General features: G+C 52.4%; 1 protein-coding gene across 1 annotated transcript in view; it reads right to left on the reverse strand.

The window, feature by feature from the left end:
* Window positions 1-27,899, reverse strand: part of IQSEC1 (IQ motif and Sec7 domain ArfGEF 1) — a 387,553-nt gene that overhangs the window by 309,501 nt on the left and 50,153 nt on the right. The gene's annotated exons all lie outside the window — the stretch shown is intronic.

Below are 27,899 nucleotides of genomic sequence, written 5' to 3' on the forward strand. Positions count from 1 at the left end.
CAAAATCAAACAATTCGACCGGAAGACGGGCATGAATGGACACTGCACCTCAGAAGCTATACAGATGGCAAATGAGCACGTGGACGCGAGCACCATCGCCAGCCCTTAGAGGAACGCGGACTACCACCGCGGTGGGAAATCTGCACACATCTGGGGTAACAATGGCAATGAACAACATCTCCACACGGAACACTGGAAAGAGTGTGCTGGTAAGGCAGTGTGGCCAGTCTGGAAAAGAGGGTGGCAGTTCCTTTCAAAACTAAACATGCAACTACCATACAAAGCAGCAACAAAAACCTATGTTCACACAAAAACCTCTACACAGATGTTCATAGAAGCAGTCTTTGTAGCAGCCCCAAACCAGAAACAACCCAGCAGCCCTTCCGTGGCTGATGGTTAAACTGTGGTCCATCCATACCACAGAACATTACACGGTAGTAAAAAGGAATAATCTATTGAGACACACGACCACTCGGATGGATCCTAAAGTCATTATCCAGAGTGAAGAAAGTCAATCCCAAAAGGTTACATTCTGTATGAGTCCATTTATATACCATTCTTGAAATGACAACATTATAAAGATGGAGCATGGATGAGCAGTTGTCCGGGGTGAGGGAGGCAGGAAGGAGAGGAGAGTGATTATAATAAGGGCACCATGAGGGACCTTGTGGGGACGGAACTGTTCTGTATCTTGACTGTGGTGGTGGATATGATTGAACGGCCCATCTCTCTCCTTCTGTCTCTCTGTTCCTCTGTCTCCCTCTGTCTATTTTGAGATGCTTGCCCTTTGGACCCAACTACCACACTGTAAGGAAGCTCACACCACATGGTGTGGGTGTCCCAGCCAACAGCCTCAGCTGGACCCCGAGATGACCAGCATCGTCAGCAAGACCCAAGAGTGACAAAGCCTCCAGATGACCCCAGCCTCAGGACCAAGTCACCCTGAGCTGTTGAGTCCTCCAGCTGGTGTCCCAGCTGTTGTGGAGCTGAGGCCATCCTGACCCACAGGGTCCGTGAAAGAGAATACAGGAATGTCATTGTTTTAAGGCACAAAGGCTTGGGAGCTTTGTTCCCCAGGCCAAGTTGGCGCCTTGGAATCAGGCCTGCTGTCCTTGAGGCCTTACACACACTGCTCACCTGCACCATCCAGCCCTCACTTCGCTCCCCCTCTGAGTGGACAGCTGTGGGGAGGGCCGTGTGAGCAGCCTAGCAGGTTTCCTTGCTTCCCTCCTAACTGGATGACTGTGCATTCCCAATCCCCTCACACACCACAGTGGAAAAGGTAAGCCTTAGGTGAACACTTTTCTTCTTTGTGTGTGCATCATTGTCCTGGCTAAGACTCCCTCTGGGAGGGAAGGAGGATACTACCTTGCCCATGCCCTTCACCCTCCCCACCCCACCTGCAGCCTGTGGTCAGCTCTAGGCTGTACCTTGTGAGGGAGCAGGGGGATGGACAACCCACTTCAGAAGAGCCAGAAAAGAGCAGCTGTGGGGGGAGTCCCAGGCAGGCGAGCAGGTGGTCCGTGGGCCCACAGGGCAGAGCTGACAGCCACAACCGGGCTCTGGATGGGGGTGACACAGGGCTGTGGGCCCAGCCCAGAACCAGGCAGAGACAGGCAGGGGTCACCGAGGGGATCCTGAGGCCCACCCAGACCTGGAGTTGGAGGGCCCCCGGGGCCTGGGCATCTGTGGCTCCCAGGCTAGGATGGCAACAACTTCAAAGGCAGCCTCCTCTTGGTGCTATAGAGATTTGTTGGCCTCTCAGGGGGACCCTGAAGAAATCCTAATGGGTTTTCTTGGAGAAAGATCCAGGGGATGCAAATGAACCCATGTCTTCCTTCATTAGAATGGGAAATGCTTGCTCACTGCACACAAATGGGATTTTAAAAAATCAACTTTGCCAACCCACGCGGAGCGCCTACAGCAGCATGAAGGAGCCATGTTCCCCAAGGGCAACCTCCCGTCAGGGCAGGGTGGGTGGTATGGGGCACTGGTGGGTGGCAGCCTCCTGTCAGGGCGGGGTGGGTGGTAAGGGGCACTGGTGGGTTGGATTATGCCTGCCCTGCCTGGGGCTGGGGGGAAGAGCTTTCTGTGCGAATCCTCTCGATTTCCTGTCTGGCAGACAGGAAGCAGCGTGCCTGGCCCTGTCTCCTGCACGGAGGGTGCCGGCTTCCACACAGGCCCTCCCAGCCCAGCAGTCAGGGCCAGGCCCTCCCTTCACACCGCCTTCAGGGCGAAGCTACAGACATGACTTAGGAACCTGCTTCCACCTTGGCCACAGGGCCCCTGGGGCCTCCAGTGTCACTGGCTAGAGAATGAGCAGGGCCCCCATGACAAAGCCACCCTAGTCAGTGGCATTATGACAAGTACCCAGACTCAGGCCCTGAGGTCATCATGACTGCATGAGGTCGTCACCAGGTGGGGCCCCATCTTAAAGATAAGGAGACTGAGGTTCAGAGAGGTGACTCCCGATCTGGTGGGGATGTGTATGCCCCCTTTCCAGGTGGGCACACTGCAGTCCAAAGACAGCATGAAGAAGGTCAAAAGTCACACGGTCTCATGTGGCAGCAGTGGGAACTGATGTTTGCTGAAAGTATTTGGTGATTTGATGTCATATCAAGGCCATGAAGGTCCAGCTTCTAAGCTTAGGCGAGGCCCCTAGTGGTCCACCACCTTGCCCCAGCCTGCTGGGGCAGCCCCGCTCTCGCCGTTCACATGCCCAAGAGGGGCATCGGGAAAGTGCAGATGGCCCTGCCAGCCAGCTGCATGTATCACCCCTCACTGCAGGCCCGTTCCTCAAGCTTTAGCCCAAGGCTGGCTGTGAGGTTGGTAGGAGTGAGGCCCGGTCAGCAGAAAGGGGGACCCTGGGCTTGGAGGGCCCGAGCGACCTGCCCAAGATCATGGGACAGGGAGCAGAGCACGGTGGCTGCAGCCCGGTGTCCGGGGGCAGAGACGTCCCAGCCTCCCTGCCTCAGAGGGGTCTGCCCTGCGCCCTGGGAAGGGCTCCTCCTCTGCAAGCACATGCAGTCTGAAATGACAAAAGGGTGACTGCGGCCTGGAGGCAAATGGTGCAGAGAAGCCCTGAGCCCATCCAGGACGGCCGAGGGTCAAGTGGCCTGTTTTCTCCGATTCTAACAATTTGCACTCATTCCCCGCACAGAGAACCTCTGTAATTTACTCTTACCATCTGCAAGCTTATCCAGACATTAAAAGTTAATTTACTCTCTTGCTCCTTCTGTCTGTTATGGCCCGTGTGGGGGCTTTTTCCCCCCCAAAAGCATAAGCCCTGCATCCTTGTGAAATTAAACATTTAAACAGCAATTCCAAGGTTCAAGCTGCCTGATTACCATCTTCCTGGGGGCTCCATGCGGCTCACGACCAGGGCTGAACAATATGTGTGGCCTTGGTGGATACCCAGCCTGAGAAGCTGCCAACCAAGGCATGCGTGCCACGGGAAGGCGCTCAGACCTGAGTCGGAAGCAAATCCGGCACCTGCTGGAATGTTCTGTCGCCCCGGGGAGTCTTGTTCTTGATGCGCTGGGCAGCATGAGAAAACACCCATGTTCTGGTGGTGAGTGTGGCTCCGTGACCTTTAGAGCCGAGACCCTGCCAGAGCCACCTGACTCTCCATTCTGGCTCTGAGGCCGGCTGTCTGTGTCCATTTGTTCCCGTGTGACCCTGGGCAAATCACATCAACTGTCAGATGCTTAACTGACTGGCCCTGAGATCATCATGACTGCATGAGGTCGTCAGCAGGTGGGGCCCCATCTTAAAGATAAAGAGACTGAGGTTCAGAGAGGTGACTCCCGATCTGGTGGGGATCTGTATGCCCCCTTTCCAGGTGGGCACACTGCAGTCCAAAGACAGCATGAAGAAGGTCAAAGGTCACATGGTCTTATGTGGCAGCAGTGGGAACTGCTGGTGCCCCGGGTGCCCCAAGGTGCCCCACCCCAAGGTGCCCCAAGAAGGGAAATTCTTACAGAGCTCTTTAAAAGAAGTATTATATTATTTTCCATCCCATAGAGACACTCCAGCTAACTGGTAACCAAGTGCCACCAACAGGAGTCTTGCTTCAATGAACATCTGCTTTGTGTACAAAATAACATCCTTACTGTGTACAAAAGTCTGTGCTGGAACCTCACACCCATTAGGATGGCTACCACCAAACCAAACCAAACCAAACCAAACCCAGAAAATACCAAGGGTTGGCGATGACGTGGAGAAATTGGAAGCCATGTGCACTGCTGGTGGGAATGCAAAACGCTGCAGCTACTATGAAAAAGAGTATGGTGGTTCCTCAAAGAATTAAAAATAGAACTACCCTGTGATCCAGCAACCCCACTTCTGTGTATTGACCGAAAAGAAGCGAAAGCGGGGACTTGAAGAGATATTTGCACACCCATGTGTTTTGCAGCATTTCTCACAATAGCCAAGAGGCAGACACAACCCAAGTGTCCACCAACATTTTTTTTTCCTAGTGATGAAGGGATACATAAAATGTGGAATACCCATACAACGGGATATTCTTCAGCCTTAAAGAAGAAGGGAATTCTGACACAGGCTAGAACATGGACAAGCCCTGAGGACACTGTGCTCAGTGAAAGGAGCCAGTCACAGAAAGACAACTACTATACGATCCCACTTACCTGAGGTCCCCAGAGCAGTCACATTCCTAGAGACAGAAAGTAGAGGGGTGGCTGCTGGGGACTCCAGGGAGGGCAGTAGGAAGTCAGTGTTCGGTGGGGACAGCATTTCAGTTGGGGAAGAAGAGAAGCGTTCTGGAGCTGGATGGTGGGGCTGGCTGCACAACAGTGTGCACGTACTTAACTCCGCTGAACCGGACACTTAAACGTGGTTAAAACAGCAAATTTTATTGTATGTGTATTTTGCCAGAAAAGTCTGTGCTGGATACTTTCTAGGCAGGATATAAAAGGAGTCCTACTAATGGGAGTGACCACTTATAGGCGTGTTCGTGGGTGTCAGGCAGCACTCTGAGCACGTTCTATCCAATGCCTCACTGCTTCCCTGCAGCACTCTATACGGTAGGTACTCTTACTCTGGCCATTCTACAGATGACTTCTCTGCTCAGCCCTGACGTGGAGCTGGGAGTCCACCCCCGCGAGGCTCATTTCCACAGACGGAATCAGCCAGCCTCCCCTGTGCTCCTGGGTGAGCTCTTTCAGCCATGGGGGGGGGAGGGCAGGCGGCGGCCAGCAGGAGCAGAGGAAGGAGAGGCTGGGTGGGGTATGTGTCCCCTGCTCCCTCCCTATGCACACGGGCCCTGCTGGGTGGCCCTCTCTTGGAGCTACGGTGCTCACTGGATTCCATTAGCACCACACAGACCCGCGTGCACACCACTTGCACACACGCACACACATACACACGTACATGGCTGGCTCCCCACTGCTGCTCATCTCTGGGTGCTGCATCAGCCCTGCTGGCTTCCTTGACGTCACTCATGCCTCTGTAAACTGTCCCTTCATTAAACCTCCCCGTGAGGGCACCTCAGTTTCCCCCACACCCCCGTACTCCTGTCTCTCTGCCGACAAGCATAAGACAGATTTCTAGTCGGGGCGCCCACAGATCGCAGGCTCCTGATCCCATCCCTGCGATGCCCACACTCCAGGCCTGCCATAGGAGTGGGGTGTGAACAGAGTGTGTGGACACAGGAAGCACACAGGAGTAGAAGGATTAGCTTTCCCCAGAACGAACAGACCTCACCTCAGCCGCGGCAATGGAAATGCATTTGCCCTGCAAATTAGTAAGATGCACAGACATAACCTGGCAGGCTTAAAACCAAGTCTGGGGCCCCATTTGCTGGCAAATGGTAAGTGGGTAACAAAGGAGTCTGAGTGAACGGACAGCAGACCCTGCCCATTAGCAGGGGAACACTGGCCTGTCACATGGCCCAGATCCAAAGACAAAGCCTTCCTTCTTTTGTCCATCCTTCCTCTCAAGTTTACTAACCACATGCCGGCGCCCGTGCCAGCTTGCAGGGACCAGGGACGTGCCCGTGAGTGACAGGGACTCGGGGCGGGGGGGCGTGTCCGGGAGGCTTGGGCCTCCCCCAGCTCCAGTGCTCGGCTTTCCTGCCCTAGTCCCCCGGCCTGTGTCCAGGTCACACTGATGGTAGAACTGGGCCAAGAGTGTTCCAGCTCCGCCTCCCCCTGCCCATCTGTGAAACCCTTTCCAGGGTGGCCACTGTCCTGTCTTCCAAAGTGAGGAGCTGGCATTTTCCATCATAATAGGCCGCAGCGGTAAGTGCCTGCTGGTCAGGGACGATTACAACCCCTAAGAAAGCTGGTGCGGAGCTGCAGAGTGTGGCTGCCACTCCAGCAGGTCTCCCCGTCTTCAGGCCGGAAGGTGATAAGGACAGCCCTCAGCCCGCCGCTCAGGCCGCAGAGCTGCTGCAGGGCGCGCAGGGCCACTGAGTCGGCGAGGAATCGGGACGTCCAGTGAGCAGCTGCGCCCACTGGAGCTTGGAGCTGGGAAAGCCCGAAGACAGACAGCTGCTGGGCCATGGCTGCAGCGAGCTGTGCCATCTGCCGAGTCCTTGCACAACTCTTGTCGCGCTCCTGCTTCCCACCATCCCACGACGCGGGCGCTGTTCTTATCCGGGGTTTGCAGATGAGGAGCCTGAGTCTCCAGGAGTTGAGGTAACTCACCCAGGCGGTTCGAAGCCAGTGCGGGGAGGCTGACGTCAAGCTTTGGTTTTCTGATCTCCAAAATGGGGCCCGTGAGGCTCGGCTTTGAGGAGCTTTGTGAGGCCCGAGTGGCATAAATAGGCGTGAAAACCTCTTAGCGCTGTGCCTGGCGTGTCGCGGGAGCTCAGCGGCTCCCTGTCCCTCTCCCTGCTCTTTTGTGCCACACTATCTCTCGCGTCCAGCCGAGTCCCAAGCCCTGCTCTTCCCGGCACCCGGGAGGAACCAGGCCAACCTGTGTTTCCCAGGTCCGTCCAGAACAATAAGACCTAGCATAAAGGCAACGTATCGTCTATCTATCTCAAAATTGGACCCCCTGAAGCATGAAGGACCGACCACTCTGTGCCAGAAGTCCACCGCAGGTAGGGTACGCCAGACTCGTTCAGCCACTCCGCCCATCCCAGAACCCCTGGACTGGAATATAAACACTCACTCGCGCCACGTCCCAAGACCATGAGACAGTCCACATGGCTTAAACGAGCCCAACATTCGTATAGGAGATGCCTCCTAGCTATCCTGTCCATCTGTCCCTCCATTCGTCCACCTGTCCGTCCAACCATCCATCGGTTCAACAACCCACGTGCCAAGCACTGTTCTACGGCAACACGGACCAGCAATGAGCAAGACAGACAGGAACCCCCACCTTGTGGAAGGTGACGCGGCAGGGTGAGGTGGGGGCATTGTGCACAGCAGGTACAAGACGAGGACCCTCGCACGCTCACACCACCCCCCTCCCCTCCCCCACCTCCTGATTTTCCTGGATTCCGCTATTATTTTTACATCATCCAGTTTTCAAACTCACATTCTGTTCATAACTGGATTTCATCATTACCCTGTATTGAAATGGATTAAATGGTCACCACCCGCCCTTCATCACAGCTTCCCCGTCCCTGGGTTCTTCATTCTGATTCATCTGCGAACCGAATGCATTTCCCGTGTTCATCTTTGAGACAGTCTGCCTGTTGCTTTTACACATAAACAACAGCAAGGCTGCGTATATGTTATTCTTGGGGGAACACACCCTCCCTCCTCCACCCCCCAACTCAGAAACCTTGTGGACTTTTCTCCATTATCCCAAGATTTCTGCCCTTGTAGGTGATGCATGTTTTCTGCTTAGACACCTGGAGAAGTCCTTCTCTTGTCTGAACTTGGATATGTCTGATCAGATGTTTCCAGAACACAGAGGGCTTGTCGGACCTTCACTTCTATAGTGCAGCTGATTGTTAGCCGCTGCCCCCACTAGGAGCTAAACTGTGCTTCGGAGCATCATGGGCATTTCTTCCATCCCGGCTGGCTCTCCGCTAATTGCTTTTATCTCTTCCCCTCGTTCTTTCCCAGCTGCACTCGCTCTGGTTATCTTAAGTCTTCCGCTTCTGACATTTTCTCCATTTCAGCAGTCTATCTTCTATTCCTCGCTGCTCCTAATTTATTTATTTGTCCTTAATAATCCTGCTTTGATCTTCAATTTTTTCCTTAGGTCCTTCAATCTCCCTTTTCATCTCACCCTGATTTTTTTTTTTTAATCTTCTATTTTTTTGAGCTCCTCAATTGCAGTTCTTATTAAGTTGCTTTATAGCATGAAGCAATTATGAGAAAATTCCATTTACGGTCCTTTTTTCAAGGTGAGATTCTTTTTTTTCTAAACTCACATTACAAAAATTTTTAAAGAGCGTGATTAGAAAATAGCTTTAGGTTAAACCATGTGAAATTGCTGATATGTGGCCATTTTCGACCTATAAAAATAGTAATTTCATGGTTCAACCTAATACCACGAACACCCAGTTAAATACTTACCTATGCGCTTTTTATTTTTGCTAAAAAATAAGTTACCAGGCTCATGACACTTCACTCCTAAAGATATCAGCAGGACTCTCCTAAGAAGAACCGTGCCCATGAATCTGTGTTGGGTTATTTATCTCTTCCATCCTTCCTTCCATCTTTCTCACTTTGTTTTATCCTCGTATGTGTTTGCACGGCGTCTGTCATCTCACACATGCCTGGGCAGCTCGGTGCAGACACTGGATTTGCTCCAATGTGGTGGGCGCAGACCCTCACTTTCTCTCTACGGGTCTGCTATTCTCTCCCAGGCACAGTGGAAGGGCTGAGAATCCAGGTCCCGCCCCCTCCTCCCATGCCTGGAAGGCTAGCACAGAGCTCAGGGAGACTGTGTGTCGTCCTCATTAGGACACCCAAGTTTTGCTCTGTCTGCAACAGGGGGTGAGAACCAAATTCCCAAGTCATCCTCCAACCCAGTGCAGCAACCTTGAGTCATCCTGGCGCTGCCTGCAGAAGGCTGGAATAGCCAGCGAAGGGCATGCCGGAACTTTTTGCCCTTTGCATGAGTAATTCCTTCTGCCTGGACTCCTTCTTTCCTTCTCACCCTCCTCCTTCCCTGCCTCACCTTTTCTATCCTTTAGGGCTCAGCTGTCACCTCCTCCAGGAAGCCCTCTACGTCTCCCACAAACTGGGTTAGGGGATCTGCCTCTAAATACCCACTGTCCTAAGGGTTTTCTCTGTCACCACCCTTATCACCTGAGATGTCACTGATGAATTATGCATCTGTCTTCTGTTAGGCTGTGGGTGTCTGAACGGCAGGAACTGGGTCATTTTCACCACACCCCCTCCATGCCTGGCATACTGCCTGACACATACTTCAAAATATGGTTCAAAGTAAATGAAAAAGCAGGTGGTGTCCAAAGAAACCTAGGCCACCAATAAATAATTATGCAAAGATACACATTGAATTTTAGTAAAATTAAGGAATTCTGTTCACCCTAACACCATAAACAGAAAGAAAGACAAACCACAGAGTGGGTAAAGACATTCACCATACAGGTATCTCACAAAGGGCTTGCATCCATAATATATATATTTTAGAACCTCCTACAGCTCAATAACAGAAGACAACCCAATAAAAAAAATGAGCAAAAGACTGGGTCATCCATTTCATAAGGAGGAAGTTCTAATGGCTACGACAGCTGTGACACGGTGCTCGAATCAAACCACAGTGAGATCCCACCACACACCCATCAGAACGGCTAAGAGCCAAGAGGCCGACAACCCCAAATGTTGCTGAGACTGTGAAACAACGGAACCCTCGTTCTTTGCTGGCGGGAATGCAGAGAGCTAGCTGGAGAATGGTTTCTATGAAAACCCTTGGCAATTCTGCCCCCAGTACGTACCCAGCAGATGTGCACACGTGCGGCCACCAAAAGTCACGAAATACAGACGGGGGCGGTGAAAGTGGACCAGCTGCAATTATACACAAAAATGTGTGCCTCTCACATAAAGTTGAGTGCAAGAAGCCAGACAAAGGACTACATACTGTATGACTCCATGTCTGTAAAGTACAGAACCACGTAAAACTAATCTATGCTGATGCAAGTCAAAACAGTGGATGGGGTGGGGAGCCAATGGCCGGGAGGGGACCCCAGGGAGCATTCTGGGGCAGTGGAGAGGTTGTCAGTCTTCACCTCCATGGTACCCACAAAAATCCAACAAGTGTGCAGCTAAGATGTGTGCCCTTTACTCTGCAAATATACCTTAATAACACATTTTAAAATCATAGACACAATTTTTAAAAAATACTTTTGCATGCATTAGGTAATAATGCAAAACCAAGGTGAGGGTTAGACACAAGATCAAGGACGGTGTTCACCTGGGGAGGGGGAAGGCTGGGATGAGGAGGAGCACGTGGGGAGGTAAAACTCTCAATATTCCTGCCCTTTGCCGTGCACACCTCACCTCTCCCAGGAAGCCCTCCCTGACCGCCATTAACTGTCCCTGCCACCCCAGTCATTTTGTCACATCACCCCTGCATGCTCTGCTTTGCCTTTTTACTTACTTGTTGACTCCATTTATCTACAGCATAAGTACCCAGAGAGAACAGATTTTTCTCACGGCTATATTCCCAGTCTGGCACACAGTAGGTGCTCAATAAATACATCTTGAATGAAGACTAAATCACCGTATAATATTAAGGACATCTTTCCCTGACTCATTAAACAGTTTGCCAAATAATGCAGCTTTATAAAATTCAGGGTTTTAAAAGTATCTAGTAGTTTGGAACCTAGTGAGGTCTGGGTGGGTAGGTGGCCAGAACAGAGATATGAGCAAAATAAAGAGTGGATATTAACTAAGTTTGGAACAGCCACTCAAGGCTAAATGGAACAGGTCAGGCTGGAGAATAACTTGGGGGAAGAAATTCTTCCAGGTTTAGAGACAGCTTCCCAGCTTCCCACCGATGCAGGCAAACAAAAACACCAACTGTAGAGGGTGCAAGCGGCCCTTCAGGGTCTGGCCACCAGCATCTTCTCCCCGCCAAGTCCCCAGAACTCTTCTCAGACTCTAACCTCGTTGTTTACTCTCCCCGGCTGTCCCCTCTGCTCATTCCTTGTCCACCTGGTGCAATCCTATTCACCTGTAACAACCCAGGCTCGGGAACCCACTCAGGGATGCCTCCTTTCATCTCCCCCAGCCCAAGCCCCTCAAACACACCCGTGCCTAAGTCTCCGCACACATGCTTTCTTGCATGGGCTCATTTGCACATCTACCTTCCAGGTCAGCTCATGCCTGACCCACAGCCTGGGTTAGATAAGTAGTTTCGAGTGACGGAACAAATGAACAGTTTCCGAAAGGAAATGGGTGGCTGAGCTTTCCCCACTGTCAAACAGTGTGCTGATTCGAGGCGAGCCTCCCCCTGCCCCTGTTTTATCTGCCTTTCTCCCCACGTTGCCCACACAAACCCCAAACTGGTTTTCCAATTGCTCCATGTCCACCTCTTGGAGGAGTGGCAGGACTTGCCCTCTGAGCCCTGACCGCCCTGCCCATCGAGTGCCCGGGGGCCGTCCCAGGAGGCAAAGGCCATGTCTAAGTCAAGGCGGGGCAGCTGGACCAGGCCCACAGCAGGGCCACACCTGACCAGAAGGCGGCCGGGGGACAAGAATCATAACCAGACCAACCCTCTACGGAAACAGCGTGTGAATCACCCATGAACAGCAGCTTCCACGGACAGAGTGTACGACCCTGATCATTACCTACTCTCCTGCTGCCGGTGTCTCCAGGGTCACTTGTCCTCAGCAGCCGTGGCTGTTGTGTCTGGCTGGACCCAGATGAAATACTGGCGTTTGCTCAGGGGCCGGAGCACGTGCTGTCAGACAGCAGAGCCACACTCAGCAGGAGACAAGCTTGCCTACGAGGCATCCGGAACCTAGAGACCCTGCTTGCTGACTGGGCAGGTATGCGCCAGACGTGAAGGCAAACGGCGTCCACTGCTGTTCTCTGCCTTCCCACCCCTCTCCCTCCCTCCCCTTCTCTCCAGTGTGGTTAAAGGAGCACAGACTAAACATGCCTGCACTGTGATCCCCTGCGATGCATTCCTTTCTGGGTCCAGCGAGGCAGCCGGCCGCGATTCACTGAGGCCCGTGGCATCATTCCCCAGGCCTCCGTGGCGGGGCCAGCCTCCCCGAGCCGGCTGGGCTGGGCCCTGTAGGCCAGTTCAGTTTGGGCGTCCCAGTGGGGCAGCAGCTCTGGCAGCCCGGGCCCACCCTGACGCCCTCCCCTGCCCACTCTGGGCCCTGCCTGCAACTGCCCCCACCTCCCCAGCTCCTCGGGGGGCCACACGGAAGTGTCTCCAGGGGGTCTGTGTTGGGGGGCGGGTTCTCATTCCAGCAGCCTCGTGGCAGAGCCTTAAGTCCACGGCACCTCCTCCTAACAGCCCAGGGATGGTGGGCCTGTGCTGGACGCCGCTGTGTTTTCCCCATTGGGAATTTTCTTTGCTGCTTTCCAGATACTCCACACTGGAGCCACTTGCTCCCCACACTCCCTAGGGCCACGGCTCCCATCCTCTTGACATCTCTGGGCAAAGGAACGGAGCAAAGACGTCATCCAGGCTTCACCTAATATCCTGCAGCGGAAGCTCACTGAGCAATGTCCTGTGATGGCTTGTGACTTTGAGCAGGTCGCTTCACCCCTCTGAGCCTTGGATCCTCAGCCAGGGCGGGAGGCAGCACAGCCTGGCCAATGAGTATCCCCCTCAGCTGGGTTTCCAATCCTGGCTCCATCAAATGACAAGGATGTGATGTGGGTGGAGTGGCTTTACCTTCCCAGCCCTTATTTTTTCCATGAGTAAAATGGGGGTCTTACTAACATCTTCCAGCTGGGGGATCCAATGAAGCAGCATATGTGTCAAGTGCCTGGCACACAGCAGGTTCTCAATTAAGGGAAGTTGCTCTTGTCCCCAGGTGACATGCAAGGACCTCAGTTCTGTCCATCTAGTCTCCCACATGCTCATGGTGGGAGGTGTTGCATGAAGCTGGTGGGTTCTGCACCTCCCTGTGCTGCTTGGGAAGAAGGGGAACCCCAACCCCCAAGCCTCCCGCCCCAACCCTGCAGAGGCTTCAAGGCCACCTGCTCCTTCCCTGGGATAATTGTGCTCAGCCCTAGGGAGCAGGAGCTAATCAGTGCCAAGGTAGATTAACCCCAGGAGCCCCAGCAACTACTCAGATGATTCCAATTTACGAGATGAAGCCTGCCCCTGAGAACTGCAAGCTGACCATGTCACAGTGTCCAGAGCCTGCTAACAGCCTCAGGCACCTCTGCTCTGACTTTGCCTAACAAGGAGAAGGCTGGGTGGCAGATCTCCAAGGGGCAGAGTGGATGTTCAGGGATCCTCAGGAATCAAGTGGGTGTGTTCTGCATATTTTCCATCCCAGTGGAGACCTTCCTGGGAGAAGAAGGTGCAGGAGACTGGCCCCAAGGCCCTTGAAACAAATGCCGCCCACGTGGAGGGCTTGGTCTGCTCTGGACTGAAATGGCAATTGCCTGGTTAATGAGGCAGGTCCGGGAGGTCTGGCGGGAGGGGAGCAGGCCGTGAATCTACAATCACAGCGGAACAGACAGCAGATACATCCCGCCTGGTAAGATTGACTCAACAAACATTGCCGCTCTGTTCCCAGGGCCCAGGAGGTTGGCCTGAGGCTGCAGACTGGGGACAAAAAGACAAGGGTCCCCTAGAATGTAGGCGCTTTGGGCGCTCTGCTCCCTGTGGGAGCACCGTGCCTGGCACATAGTAGGTATGCAGTACAGGTTTGGTGAATGACTGAGTGATCTCCACCCTCAGGAGCTCACAGTCTGAGGAAAAGACAGAAGAGCAGGAGAGCAGTGTACCTCCATTTGATCACTGCATGCTGGAAAAGCACAGCCTGGAGAAGTGAGGATCCAGCCCTTGCTTTCATGCCTGTGGTGACAGGGGCTTCACTACCTATTGGATAGCACTGACCAAGGAAAGTCTCCCCAGCAGTGAGCTCTTCATCTTTTTGTTCCTGAACCCATTATTTTCAATAACGTTCCACAAACTTACTGTGTTCCATGGAACACAGTAAGTGGAAACTAAGTGTTCGATAAAACTTACTGAATTAGGAAGGGAGGGAGGAAATATCCCTGCTGGTGGTCCCTACTCTGCACTCTGGTTCCCCACAGACCCACCTGTTCCCTGTCCCATGTCATCTCACAAAGACCCCAACTCTGGGTCAGGTAGCCATCCTCCGATTCCCTTTCAGGAATAGGGTCTTCAGTCATCTCCCCTGACAAGTCCCTCCCCACAGTAGGAGCCCCTGGGGCTGGTGGATGAGTCACTCTCCTTGGCTCTCCAAGGGCCCCCAAGAAGGACTAATCTCCTTAGTACATCCATGAGGGCCAGGCGGGGGTCCCAGTGCTCTCCCACCACTAAAGCCCTGCTCAGTAGCCACTCTCAACTCCAATGGAGCTGCCCCCTTTAGGCTTTGCCCTTGAACTTCGCTCCTCCTGGAATGCCTTCCGCTCGGCCACATCCTCTCCCCTCCGGCTGCACGTTCCCATATCTCTCCATCCGGCCTGAGCACCTACCACACCCCACACGACCCTGGGCTGCTGGGAGTACCTGAGAGCATCTGGCAGGGCTGCATGCCCAACCCCTCTGAGAGGCCCTGAGGGATGGTTTTGAGCACGGGCTTTGGAATCAGGCAGTCCAGAACCTGAATGCCGCCTGAGACACATTTGTGTTGTGTGGACCTCAGGGACAGGTTCTTGAACCTCTCTGAGCTACAGTTTTCTCATCTGTACAGTGGGGCTAATTGAACCTTCTTGCCAAGATTGTTGTAAAGATTAAATGAGATAATAGAACAGCCCTGCACACAAGAGGTTCTGATAAATAGTGGCTGTGAACACTAACAGGAAAAATAACCGTATTATTCCACATGCCTCTAGCAAATTTTAACAAATACAAGTGAATCACACAGTTTGAGAGAGACCTCGGGGCAGCAGCTCAGGCAAACCAGTTTCTGGGGTGAAAAGGCCAGCAAGCCAGCGGTGTTCTAGACAGATCAGAACTAGACGGATCCTGGTGCCCACGTGCGGAACACAGAGGCAATGAGGAGCCCTGTTCATCAGCCCATTGGAGTCAGGGCCCGGGATTTACACAAACAGCCTGGGCCCCCGCAGCTCCGCCCTGGTCTGCATAGTCAGCCCGTAGTCATGGCCCTCCTGGCCAGGGCCTCCGGGTGTGGTGGAAGCTGGCCTCCAGCTTCCACTTCCCAGAATGCTGGGAAGATGGTCAGGCTAAGCCCAAAGTCTTTAAGACACTGAGCCCCCCTCCCATGAGGATCCATTCCCAAGCCCTGGGAAAACCAAGCCTTCTCAAGCTGTGAAGCTCAGAAGCCGTCTCCCCATCCCCTTCCCTGCCCCCACCACTCAGGGCACTGCCAGGGCTTCAGGTGGCCCCCACACAGACGAACTTTTTTATGTTGATGTATTAATTTTCACATTTCAGAAAAATACACAGCAGGCCCGTTGTACCCATGAGCTCACAGTAATGCCTGCTTAGGACAGAACCCAGCACAGTCAACTAAAGGGCGCTTCTATAAGAATCTGCATAGCCAGTGATGCTCCTATGACCGGGCCGCCGTCCTCCGTGGTCCTACTGCCCCTTCCCCAAGCCCCTCCCACCCAGGTCTTGCCTCCATGTCCCTGGAGTACCCGCCCTCTTCTCCCCCTGCTCCCAGGAGGAGCAGGTGCCCAGGCTTGGGAGCCGGCCAGTGCTGTCAAGAGACCTTCCAACTCAACACTCAAGGATCACCTCCTCTGTGAGGCCCTCCCACCCTGACCGGGAATTCCTCTTCTCTCTTCCTGGCCTCCTTCTGCTGGAACGGGTGGTAGAATTCCAACTCGGAGCTGGCCACCAGCCTGTCCCTGTCTCCCACTGCCTCTGCACCTGGATGGGTAGGCCTGTCCCTCGTCCACACCTGAATCTTCCACACACAGGTCTGGCATGGAGTGGGGGTCAGTAAATGTTTGTAGCAGGTGGGCAGGCAGACAGGAGGGAAGAGAGAGGAAATGCCCTCCCAAAACTGATGAACCAAAAAGCAAGACAAATGCCAAAGTAGTCCCATTGATAGCCCCCAGTCCTGACTAGAAATCAGAGGAAGGTCTCCACCAGACTACACACACACTTGCCCCACTGCAGGGCTAGGCTGCAAATCCAATGCCTTCCCGAATGACTGGCAAAATGCAACTCGCCAGAGGCGTTTCACAGGGGACATCTGACAGGCGCCCTCCCACAAGTACTAGGCAGCCTAGAGGTCACCAGCTTTCTGCCCCCAGGAGGGCAGCTGTGTGTGCTCACCTGAGACACAGCCCTGCTGAGCTAGCATCACTTGTGCTGTTCCTGGTGCCCAAGCATCTGGGTCTCTCTGTCGGCCATGCAGATGGTTCACTGAGTGTCCATACAGGCCTCTCCTCCAGCTTCTACATCAACAGGCTGAGAGGCAAGGAGGAGGCCTCATCTGGCCTGCCCAAGATGCCAGGGAGAGCACAGCCATCTCCACAGCAGCAACTCCTGGACCAGTGGCCAGGCCTGGGGCATTTCCATGTGTCCTCATGATGGCTCCACTACACAGGATTGCCCCTGCACGGGGCACCAGGTGAAGGGAAGGGCCTGGCCGGCTGAGAGGTGGTAGACTTCCTCCATGGAGTTCTTAGCAACCTCACTGCTATGTACAAGGAAACCGATGCTCCAGGACTTTAGAAAGCCAGGCTGTGGGCTGCAGGGTGTATGAGGTCGGAGGCCCATCCACATCTGTGTCCCCAGGTCTCCACGGCCAGCTTCAGCAAACCCAGCAGGTGTTTACTGCCCCGAATACATCATTAATCCCATTGATCTAGTGGTTAGCAAATCAATCAAAGAGGTCAAGGCCACAGCAATCCCCCTATTTTATTTGGCCCCCTCCATAGCTGCCTCTACCAACCCACAACATAGAAGGCATTTCAAGAAAACCACAGAATGCCAAGTCCCATGGGGCGGTAAAGACTGAGAAGTTGTATCTCAATAAAGGTGTTCTAAAAAGTCAACCGTCCAGCCCCCAACAAGGTCAGGAATATCTCCTATGGCATTCCTGAGAGATGGCCATGAGATGCTTCTTGAATACCACTAGGGATGAGCAGCTCACCCTTGTTCTTTTTTGAGAAAAAGCTTTACTGAAGTAAAATTCAGATACCATATAATTCACCCATTTAAAATGTACACATCAGTGGCATTCAGTATATTCAGAGTTGTGCCACCACTGCCAAAATTTTAGAACACTTTCATCATCTCAAAAAGAAACCCTCTGGGGCGCCTGGGTGGCTCAGTTGGTTAAGCATCTGCCTTCGGCTCGGGTCATGGTCCCAGGGTCTTGGGGTTGAGCCCCATGTCAGGCTCCCTGCTAAGCGGGAGCCTACTTCTCCCTTTCCCTCTGCTTCTCCTCCCAGCTTGTGCTCTCTCTCTCTCTCAAATAAATAAATAAAATCTTTTTTTTTTTGTTTAAAGAAAGAAACCCTCTATCCCTCCCCTTTCTCATACCCCAGCCTCTGGTAAACACCAGTCTATAGATATATGTCTTCTGAATTCCATATAAATGGGATCATAGGTGGACTTTTGTGTGGCTTTCACTTGGTATCATGTTTTCTAGGTCCATCCATGTAGTGGCATGTGCTAGCACTCCGTTCCTTTCCAAGGCTGAGTAATATTCCATGGTATGGATAGGCCACGTTTTTTCTATCCATTCATCTGTCACTCATCATGGACGCCTGAGTTGTTTCCATGTGTTGACTACTGTGAATAATATTGGTGTGAACATTTGTGTACAAGTTTTCACGTGGACATAGGTTTTCATTTCTCTTGGGTCTATACCTAGGTGAAATTACTGGGTCATATGGTAACTCTGTTCAGCTGCTTGAGGAACTGCCAGGCTGTGTTCCAGAGTGGTGGCACCATTTTATACATTCCCACCAGCGGTGAGGGAGGGTTCTGATTTCTCCACATCCTCACCAACACTTGCTACTGCCTGTCTTTTTGATTAAAGCCCTTCAATTGGGTGTGAGGTGGTATCTCATTGTGGTTTTGATCTGCATTTCCCTGATGCTAAAGGATGTCAGACATCTTCTCTGGTGCTTATTGGCTATTTATGTATCCTATTTAGAGAAATGTCTATTCAAGTCTTTAGCCCATTTTAAAAATGGGTTGTCTTTTTGTTGTTGCTTTGCTCACTTTTTAGTTAGGTTACTTTTTATTATTGAATTATAAGAGCTCTTTATATAGGCACAAGTCTCTTATATGTGATTTCTGAATATTTTCTTCCCTTCTGTGTGTTGTCTCATGTTCTTGATAGTGTTTGTCAAAGCACAGAAGTTTTTTATATTGATGGAGTTCAATTAAATTTATCTACGTTTTCTTTAGTTGCTCATGCTTTTGATATCATATATGACTCTTTTGCCAAATCCAAGGTCACACAGATCTATCCCATGCGTTTTTTTTGTTAAGAGTTTTACCACTTCTAGCTCTCACATTTAGGTCTTGGATCATTTTGAGGAAGTCTTTGTTTATGGTGTGAGGTAGGGTTCCAACTTTATTCTTTAGCATGTGGATATCCAGTTGTCCCAGGACTATCTGTTGGAAAGACTGTCCTTTCTCCCACTGAATGATCTCAGCACCCTGTGGGAAACAGTTGACCACAGATCTATGCATTTGTTTCTGGACTCTCAATTCCATTCCGTTGACCTATGTGTCTATCCTTATGCCAGTACCATATAGTCTAAATTACCATTGCTTTGTGGTAAGTTTTTTTTTTTTTATAAATATTTTATTTATTTGACAGAGAGAGAGCGTAAGAGAGCACAAGCAGGGGGAGCAGCAGAGGGAGAGGGAGAAGCAGGCTCCCTGCTGAGCAGGGAGCCTGGGGCAGAGCTTGATCCCAGGACCTGGGATCATGACCTGAGCCAAAGGCAGATGCTTAACCACTTGAGCCACCCAGGCACCGCTGTAGTAAGTTTTGAAATTGGGAAGTGGGGGTCCTCTTCCTGTGCTTCTTTTTCAGGATTGTTGTGACTATCCTGGGTCCCTTGCAATTCCACGTGAATTATAGGGTCTGCTTGTTACCCTCACTCTTGCTCAACATGAACGTGCAGGAAGGATTTTACCCAGGGCTCCTTTAAAACTTCATGTCCTTCACTTTGAGTCAAGTTTTCAGCCATAAAAGATCATATTAAACCTGATCAAATCTAATCAATTGGCACACTGGGTAATTACCAGACTGCAAATTAAAGTGACTGATGCCCTGCGAACCTGCCTGGCATAACCAGGTCCCCTGTGTGGGACCGGACACTGTTGTAAGAGATGGCTGGATGGAAAACAAGCAGATGCCCAGGCTGTCTCAGGAATGGCCATCACCCCCCTCCCCACCCCCAGGTACCCAAACCAGGGACCAGCACCATCACAGACTTCTGCACTCCCAAGCCTTGTCAATGCTACCTCCCCCCAAAACCTCATATAAGACCATCCCTCCATCCAGAGCCCAGACCCCACCAGCCCTCCCCAGGGCTTCCTCCTGCTGCAATGTCCTCCCCTCCCTCCACGTCTACCCAGCTCAGTCCACACTGTCACTCCCCACAGCCGGTGTGGGGACGATCCAGGCCCCTTACCCAGGCTGTTTGACCCCTCCCGCCTTTGCTGTTTTGGTTCCTCTGCTCCAGTGTCCCCTTTCCTACCACCAAACAGCCCCAAATCCCTGATCGGACAAACACCTCTCTCTGAGATTGTTTTTCCTTCATTCTGGATTTCCTCCCCACTGTATTACATACTTGAAAGTCTTTCTGTACACATTCAACAAATATTTATGGAGTGCCTGACTCAGGCAGAGGAAGTACTGGGGGGGGGACACAGTGGTGAAAAGTGTTGCCACCTTCACAGTAACGACATTCTAGCAGGGAAGACAGCTAACGAGTAGACACATGAATCCAAGGAGTGGAACCACTGGGACACAGAGCAGCCATGAATGTACCTTGAGTAGGAAATGGCAAACACCTTCCCCAGCATTACGAATTTCCACCGCCCCTGCTGGAGCATGGAGTTCCTGTGGCTCTACATTCCTCACCAACACTTGGTATTATCAGTCAGTATCCTTCATTGTGTATTTCCTTGATTACAGACGAGGTCAAGTACCTTTTTGTTTGTTTATTATGCACTTGCATATCTCATTTTGCAAAGCGCCACTCTCCCCTGGCCCCAGTCAAGTTTGACTGAGTTCTGCTCCGTGCCCCTAAGTCATCGACACGAACCTTCCTTGGAGGATCCATCATGCATATCCCACCTGGCTCTCTACTGCCCACACCACATTTGCCATGGGCTCTTCTTCAGCTCTGTGCACACTGTTTGCTGCAGCAAACTTCGGTGGTGACTTTTGGCCATGACACCCCATTGCCGAGTTTGGGGAACTTCTCTCCTTGTCAGCCTTCCCTTCTCTAAGGCACAAATGAGAAACTCGCTCTCAGAGCCCCCACCGCAGTTCAAGTGCAGCATGGGGCCTCACTCTGCCAGTCAGGCACCCCTGTGTAGGAACTGGGCCAGAAGCCTGCAAGGTGAGGAATCCATCCTGGCAAGAGGACAGACCACGGCAGGGGAGACAACTGGCGCTCGGGGCATGGTGGCACAGCTGGAGCCCAGCAGGGCAGGGGCCCCAGGGAGCAGACTGCAGTCTTGTTTGGGTGCTGTTCCTGACTGTGCAGCTAGTTTCTCTGGGCCTCCTGGCTGGCACAGAGCACCCGACAATATCCTTCAATAACTGACTTCCCTGCTTAAACTTGCAAGAACAGATTCTGTCCTTTGTAACTGAGCTCTGAGACTAAAGCGGGGTTCAAATAAACACTGGTTGAATGAGTGGGTGAGTGGCTGAATCAACGGATGGGTATCTCACTACACCGTGAGCCCCAGTGCCTGGCACAGAGTAGACCTAGGACACGCTTGAGGGCTGGCAGAATGAATGCGGGAGTGTCTACGGAATGTTCGGAGCAGCTGACGTCGGGGATGCTACCCAAGGGCTGGGAGGAGGCGAGGTGCAGATGGTGGGGGCTCAGCTCCTCGTTCACCGTCTGGCAATGGAAGAGAAGGTGACTCCTGACTCGCTCGTCACTTTCACTTGCACCTACATGGCGGGCAGCACCGCCTTTGTTCCCGAGACACAGTCCTCAGGAAAGGCTCCCACGGCCCATGAGACAGCAACATGGAGAAAGATGAAAGAAAAGCCCTCAATCTGGGGAATGAAAGAGATTCCAACATCAACCAGGGCCATGGTGCAGAAGGGCCGGCTCGCAGACGTGCCCGGAGGCCCGAGCACGTCACGCACTGCTGCGCGGTGAAGTCAACAAGGACACCAATTAAGTTAGCAAGAACCATCAGCTCACCACCACAATAGCCACCCAGGGCCTGCGCTCCGGACACACACACAGTGACAACGATCCCACCGGGCAACTCGAGGTAACTGTGCTCATCCTCAGGCTCCCTTGGAAGAGCGAAGGGCAGCAAACAGCAAGACTTTTATTTTAAAATGATTTTGAGCCCAAATGGTTTCCAAGTCTAAGGAGCAGGCGGAGTATTTTGCATGTGTGAGGGCATTAATAAATGCCTCTTTGAAGCTGGGGGCGGGGAGAGGCAAAGCTACATAGGTAATAAGAAGCTGAGATACTATGAAACATTCTCAGCAGCATCGATACAGGGCTGTGTCGACAGCTCAGAAAAGGCTCAGACACCGCCCTGTGTCTTACCCCCAGTATGGCTGGGCCAACGGTTTGGCATGGTCAGTTCACTTCAATTGTCTCCACAAATGCATGAGGCTCGGAGCTCAGAGGGGGCCCTGGACGGCCAATGTCACACAGCTGGGCCAAGCGTGGGCCCGTTTCCATGTGGGCTTCACCACATTTCTCAACCTCACCTGTGATTTCTGGCCCAGGGCACTCAAGGCAGAACCCACTTGTGAGCTCACAAAACAGGCCCCATCAAGGCTCCAGAATAAACTGGTCCCCCAAACCAAGGTGCTGTTTTCTTACTGATTCCTAAATGTTCCCGAGGCTGGGTCCAGGGGACAGTGAGTCCGAGTGGTGGAGTCACGGCCCTGGAGCTGGGCCAATTTTGAGAGATCTGTCCAGTATCTACTGGAAATACATTTCAGTGGGCATTCCTTCGGACATTCTAGGAATCTATCCAAAGCACATAATCATTGCACAAAGATGCAAAAAAATATTGACAGTTACCAGCTGCTCACCAGCAGAAGATGAAATAGACAACAATATCATACACGTGACATGGGGAATGCTGTGGCCCCTAAAATGCTGCTATGGTATGACCTCTCCCTAACAGGAGTCCTACATGCCACCAGCCCCTGTGAGCTCCATGAGAACCACGAGGTCAAATATGCTCTGCGGATGCTCCCCATCGGGAACAGAAGGCCCTCAAAAGGAGTCACTGGAGCAAGTTTTATGAGGGGCTCAGGTTAGGGGAGCCAACCGGAGATGCTGAAGCTCCCAGGGCTGGCACAAGTGGGGAGCTACTAAACCCCTAGTCCTAAGAGACGGTGGGGGGCATTTATAGAGCCTGAAAGGTTGGCAGGGGGAGGCCCTCTCAATGGGGGTTGTGGCTGTGGACAGAGGGACACAGCCATGGCCTACCCCCTGATCCAGCAGAATGAGTACTCCAGCCTCCTCTCTTCCTGCCCGCTGATCTTGTGTCCCCACCACCCTGTGGGCATGAGCCAGTGACAGGGCGTCCTTCCAGGGCCCAGAGCATGGTGGAGGGGAGCAAGCAGAGTGGGTCCAGGTGGATGGATGTATCTCTTCCTCTCAGAGACTCAAAACATGTGTTCATTAGCATGTCCCACATACACATTTAGCTTCATTTCCTCCAGCCTCTTCCCAAAGCATCTGACCTTTTCTCCTGGGGTCTTTGGGTCACTTTGACCTAGAACAGTTGGTGTCAGACGAAGCACATCATTAAGTCGGCAAAGTGAACAGACTACAAAACTTCACTGACACCGGTATGAGCTCACTCAGTGTGGTGACAAAGTATTCGCCCAGGAGAAATCTGGCTCAGGAGGAAGTGCTCCCACATAATGGACAACGAATCTTCATTTTGTTCTTAGTGACTTTCTTTATTTTTCCATTCAAACCTGAGGGAATGTGACTCAGGTCCATTGGCAGGTTGGTTGGCTTTGTGTCACAGTTCAGTGATTTTTAGAAACTTTACTGAGTGGTGCAACCACCTGCATAAATTGGTTTTAAAACACTTTCTTGCTCCAGTAAGACTCCTCATACCTAATTACATACAGCCCATCCTATTCTCATCACCAGTCCCTGGAAACCACGAATCTACTTCTGTCTCTACAGATTTGCCTATTCTGGCCTTGCTGAGGATGGAGTCCTGAGGTACAGTGGTCTTGCGTGATGGGCTGCTCTCACTGAGCATAACATTTTCAAAGTTCATCCATGACATAGGTTGTATCAGAAAGTAGTCCATTCCTTTTTCAAGGCTGAGTTGTGTTCCATGGTATAGACGTACCACATTCCATCTATACATTTACACCACTTTCCAGAGCATTTCCCCCAGAAGCCACCTAGAGGAACCCCAAGGCCCAGAAAGAGGGCAGGAGAGGGGAGAGCAGGGGCACCTCCACACCCGTCCAAGCAGTGTTGGACATTCATAACACCTGTTTCCAAGTTCACCAGCAAGAGGAAGCTGACAGTCAGCAGACTCAAAAATGGATCATTCAACATACAGTCATGGCACCCACTTTGTCCAGGTTCAGGAATCCCTCCCTGGAGTTGCTCACAGTGATGTCAGCCCTCCCGGGCCCCCCAGGGACTTCCCCAAACAGGAAAACTGCCTGGTGACCTCAAGATGGCATGGCCATGTGGCCTTTGAGGATATGCCCCCCCCCCCCAGCCCCATCCTGGTGGGAAGGAACATTAAGCAGACACACCAAACATAATGCTGCCTCATTAATATTCATTACCACCTCACCAACTGCCCACCCGCCCCGCGGGTCCTGGGGGAACCAGTGGAGGACTTGAAAAATGGGCTCATTAAGATGTTAAATAATTCAACAGCAAGCAGACACTGCCAAATGCTCGGCAGGCTTTCTGCTTGGGCAGCGGCATCAATGCTTGCCCACAGACCGACCACTGCTGCCGGACCCTCCCGGCCTGGGGGACTGTCCACGCCCGTCATGGGGCAGCAAGAGAGGGCTGGCACCCTTAACAAGGAGGGAGATGGACTTTCTTTGTCCAAAGATTAGCATTCGTTTCAGCAAGGCCCCTGGAGCTGCTCATAGCTTATTTCAATAATGCTGAGGTCGCCCAAAACAGCTGGGAAACTTGACTTTGGGATGCAAATGTGTTTGTGGACGAAAGAACCAGGCCAGCTGGGGCCTTGGGCAAACTGGCGCTTCCAAAGGGACAGCGCTGCTGAGCTCCCACACCATGTCCTTCAATCTCAAACCTGGAAAACATCGCGGAGGAGAAAGGTGCTTCTCACCAGCATCTGGGTGACCAAAGAGGAGCATGCCCTTATACTGACCCATTGAAGCAAATGACTAATAATCAAGCCTAGTTGCTGGCCTAGAGCAAGGCACAGCCTTAAAGCAAAAGCGGACTTACTCCTTTGGTTTACGGTATTACCTCAGGAGTTCCCTGAAAAGCAGCAGTGCCTGAAAATATTCCGCGGCGCGTGTCAACCCTTGCAGAGAACCGCCTCCTCCCCAGGTGTGGAGGGCAATGTCCATCTGGATGCCCACGTCCTGGGATGTACGGCTCCCTCAGCCTCATTAACAGTCTGGCCAAACCACTCCTCACATCTCCCTTCATCTAGATCCGCATGGATGGGATTTTGCTGCCAAACTCCTGTTACTATTAATAGCTACCAGCTATGGGAATGCTCCACAGGCATTTACTTCACTTATTTCTCAAAACAATGTCGTGGGCTGCCTCCTCTGCTCTTCAGGAGGGAAGGGAAGGAGCAGAGAGAGGCAGTGATGAGTCTGAGGGAAGCAGGGAGGCCAGTGACTAGGGAAGCCAGCACGAGCCCAGAGTGTCTGGCTCTGAGGTCATGTTCATAACCATGGCCTCAGGGTCAGCCACTGGAATGACCCTGTGTGGTCAACACCACAGGAAGGCCCCAGACCAAGAGACCAACTAAGATGGTGAGACATGGGCCGGGTGCTTCTGCCTGAGCACTGCCCCATGCCCTATGGGCAGAGGCAAGGCTTTCCCAACCTGGTCAAGGTGGGGGGGTCACCTCGTGCCTGACTGGAAGTGGCCTCTGGGGGTAAACACAGTATCCCATGCTTGCCTGCTTTCTGGCCCACTGCCTCTCTGCAAGCCCACCTGGCTCAACCAGAAGGATGACACTGTTCCTGCGGCTGGGGGAGGAGCCAGAGAAAGGACAAAAAAAGGCCAGAGACTCAGGACACAGACCCCTCCCTCACACCTCACAGCACCTCTGGGAGGCACGTGGGGAAGCTTCCGGGCAAGACTGAGTGGAGGGTCCACCCTTGTAATAAGCAATAGAGCTGCCATTCCCACCTGCCAGCCCAAGCTGGCCACCTGGCACCCCATGCCCCTAATTCGCTCACAAAACTCGGGCTCCCGGAGCCCCTGGGGACAGAGGCCGGAGGGGGTCGGTGGCCCCCCTGAGCCCTGCACAGTACTGCCATGGCTGCAGCCAGGGAGGCATATGGCTCAGGGACTGAATCAGAGGGGCCAGGCCTCCTCCACACCAGCATCTGCCACAAGACGAGGACGTTCCACCTTCAGTTAGCGATCTGGAAAATGAAACTCGGCACCCACGGTGACCAGATTAATTTTAAAGGACCCCAGGTACACGCAGCTGCCTGGCCTCGCAATTTAGTGTGCCCCAGAGATGACTGAGTTTCCTCAGCCAGGCCCAGATCCTACCCAGGAACAGGAACCCCAGGAGCAGAGGAGTGGAAGGGAGAGGGAGCAGCCTGCCCAGCCCCACACCCCTGCAACCCCAGAGGGGTTTCTTTCTTTTGTTTTATTGTGGTTAAAAGATACCCAACATGAAATTTGACATTCTATGCACACAGTTTAGTGGTATTAAGGACACTCATGTTGTGCAACCATCCCCACCATCCATCCAGGGAACTTTCTCATCTTCCCAAACTGAAACTCTCCCCATTAAACACAAACTCCCTGTTCCGGTCCCTCAGCCTCCGGCACCCACCATCCTACTTTCTCTCTCTATGGATTTGACTCCTCTCGGGACCTCCTCACCCTTTGGGATTACTTATTTCACCGAGCACCATGTCCTCAAGGTCCATCCACGCTGTAGCCTGCGTCAGAATTCCCTTCCTCTTGGGGCGCCTGGGTGGCTCAGTTGGTTGGGCGACTGCCTTCGGCTCAGGTCATGATCCCGGAGTCCCGGGATCGAGTCCCACGTCAGGCTCCCTGCTCAGCAGGGAGTCTGCTTCTCCCTCTGACCCTCCTCCCTCTCATGCTCTCTGTCTCTCATTCTCTCTCTCGCAAATAAATAAAATCTTTAAAAAAATATTAAAAAAAAAAAAAAAAAGAATTCCCTTCCTCTTGAATCCTGAATAACATTCCGTTGCGTGGACAGACCACATTTTGCCGATCCGTTCATCCATTGATGGACACTTGGGTTGCTCCCACTTTTTGCCTGTTGTGAATAATGCTGCTACGAATGTGGGGGTGCATGTATCTGTTCAAATCCCTGCTTTCGATTATTTGGGGGTACAAACCCAGAGGTGGGACTGCTGGATCATACAGTGATTCTACGTTCAACTTTTTGAGGAATCGCCATGCCGCTTTCCCCAGCAGCTGCGCCAAATTGCACCCCCACCAGCAGTGCACAAGGGTTTCCATTTCTCCACAGCCTCGCCAACCAGAGAAGAGTTTCTCAAAGCTAACTCCAGGGGACGGCATGAGCTGTGACAAGCCATGGAAAAGCATTCCAAGACCAACCAGGTTTGGGAACTGGTGAGCATGTGTCTTTCCCACAGGGCTCCTCAGAACTATTAATATGCCAGTGAACTCAGGGACCAGACAAGGGACGAGATAAGCAGAGATGCTCCAAACTCTGCTTTCTTGAGAGCTGTCAGGGATGGCCGGTCTCCAGGCTACAGGACCACACCGGTAGAAAAGTCCCGAAACACAGAGTCGGCATTCAGAAACGGCTGTAGCCATTTTCCAATGTCCTGACATCCAGTGTGGGATCTTGTATTTGACCAAAGTATCGATTGCAATGGATTGGTAATAACAAAACAAGGGATCTTTTTTCAGAGAGAGAGGTTGAGAACTGTCATTCTAGAAGACGCTGTTATAGAGATTGGGGCAGGGGTAGGGGAAGGTGCAACCCCACCCCCACCACCCCCACCCCAGGCCCCTTGGCTTTCTTCCTGCGTGTGCTGTGGTCCACTCTTCTATCTGGCTCTCCATACTTTGCAAATAATTCCCCAGAATGTTATCTCTTAATAGAAAAATGAATAATGCTTCATTGCATAACTGGCCTCTTCTGGGTTAGAGACATGGGCTGCAGGAGGAAATCATAGAAGGACAGAAGCTCAGGTTGAGGAGCGACCCTAAAGGCTCAAGTGCTTCCGGGAAGATGAAAACTCTCCAGCCTCATAGCGAAGCGGTGCCCAGCCTCTGCTTTCCTGACTGCCCGGAAGGGAAGCTCACCACCTCCTGGGACAGCCTCCTCCAGTGCGTGAGTGAAAAGCTTTTCCTTCACACTAAGCCGGACCTTCCCCATGCACGGGGACTGCTGGTGGCCCAATCCCTTGGGGCTGGCAGGCCTTCTGCCTCAGAGAGAAGCTGGGGAGGGAC

This window comes from Neomonachus schauinslandi, chromosome 1, assembly GCF_002201575.2.
Source record: "Neomonachus schauinslandi chromosome 1, ASM220157v2, whole genome shotgun sequence".
In the NCBI taxonomy this organism is placed as follows: Eukaryota; Metazoa; Chordata; class Mammalia; order Carnivora; family Phocidae; genus Neomonachus; species Neomonachus schauinslandi.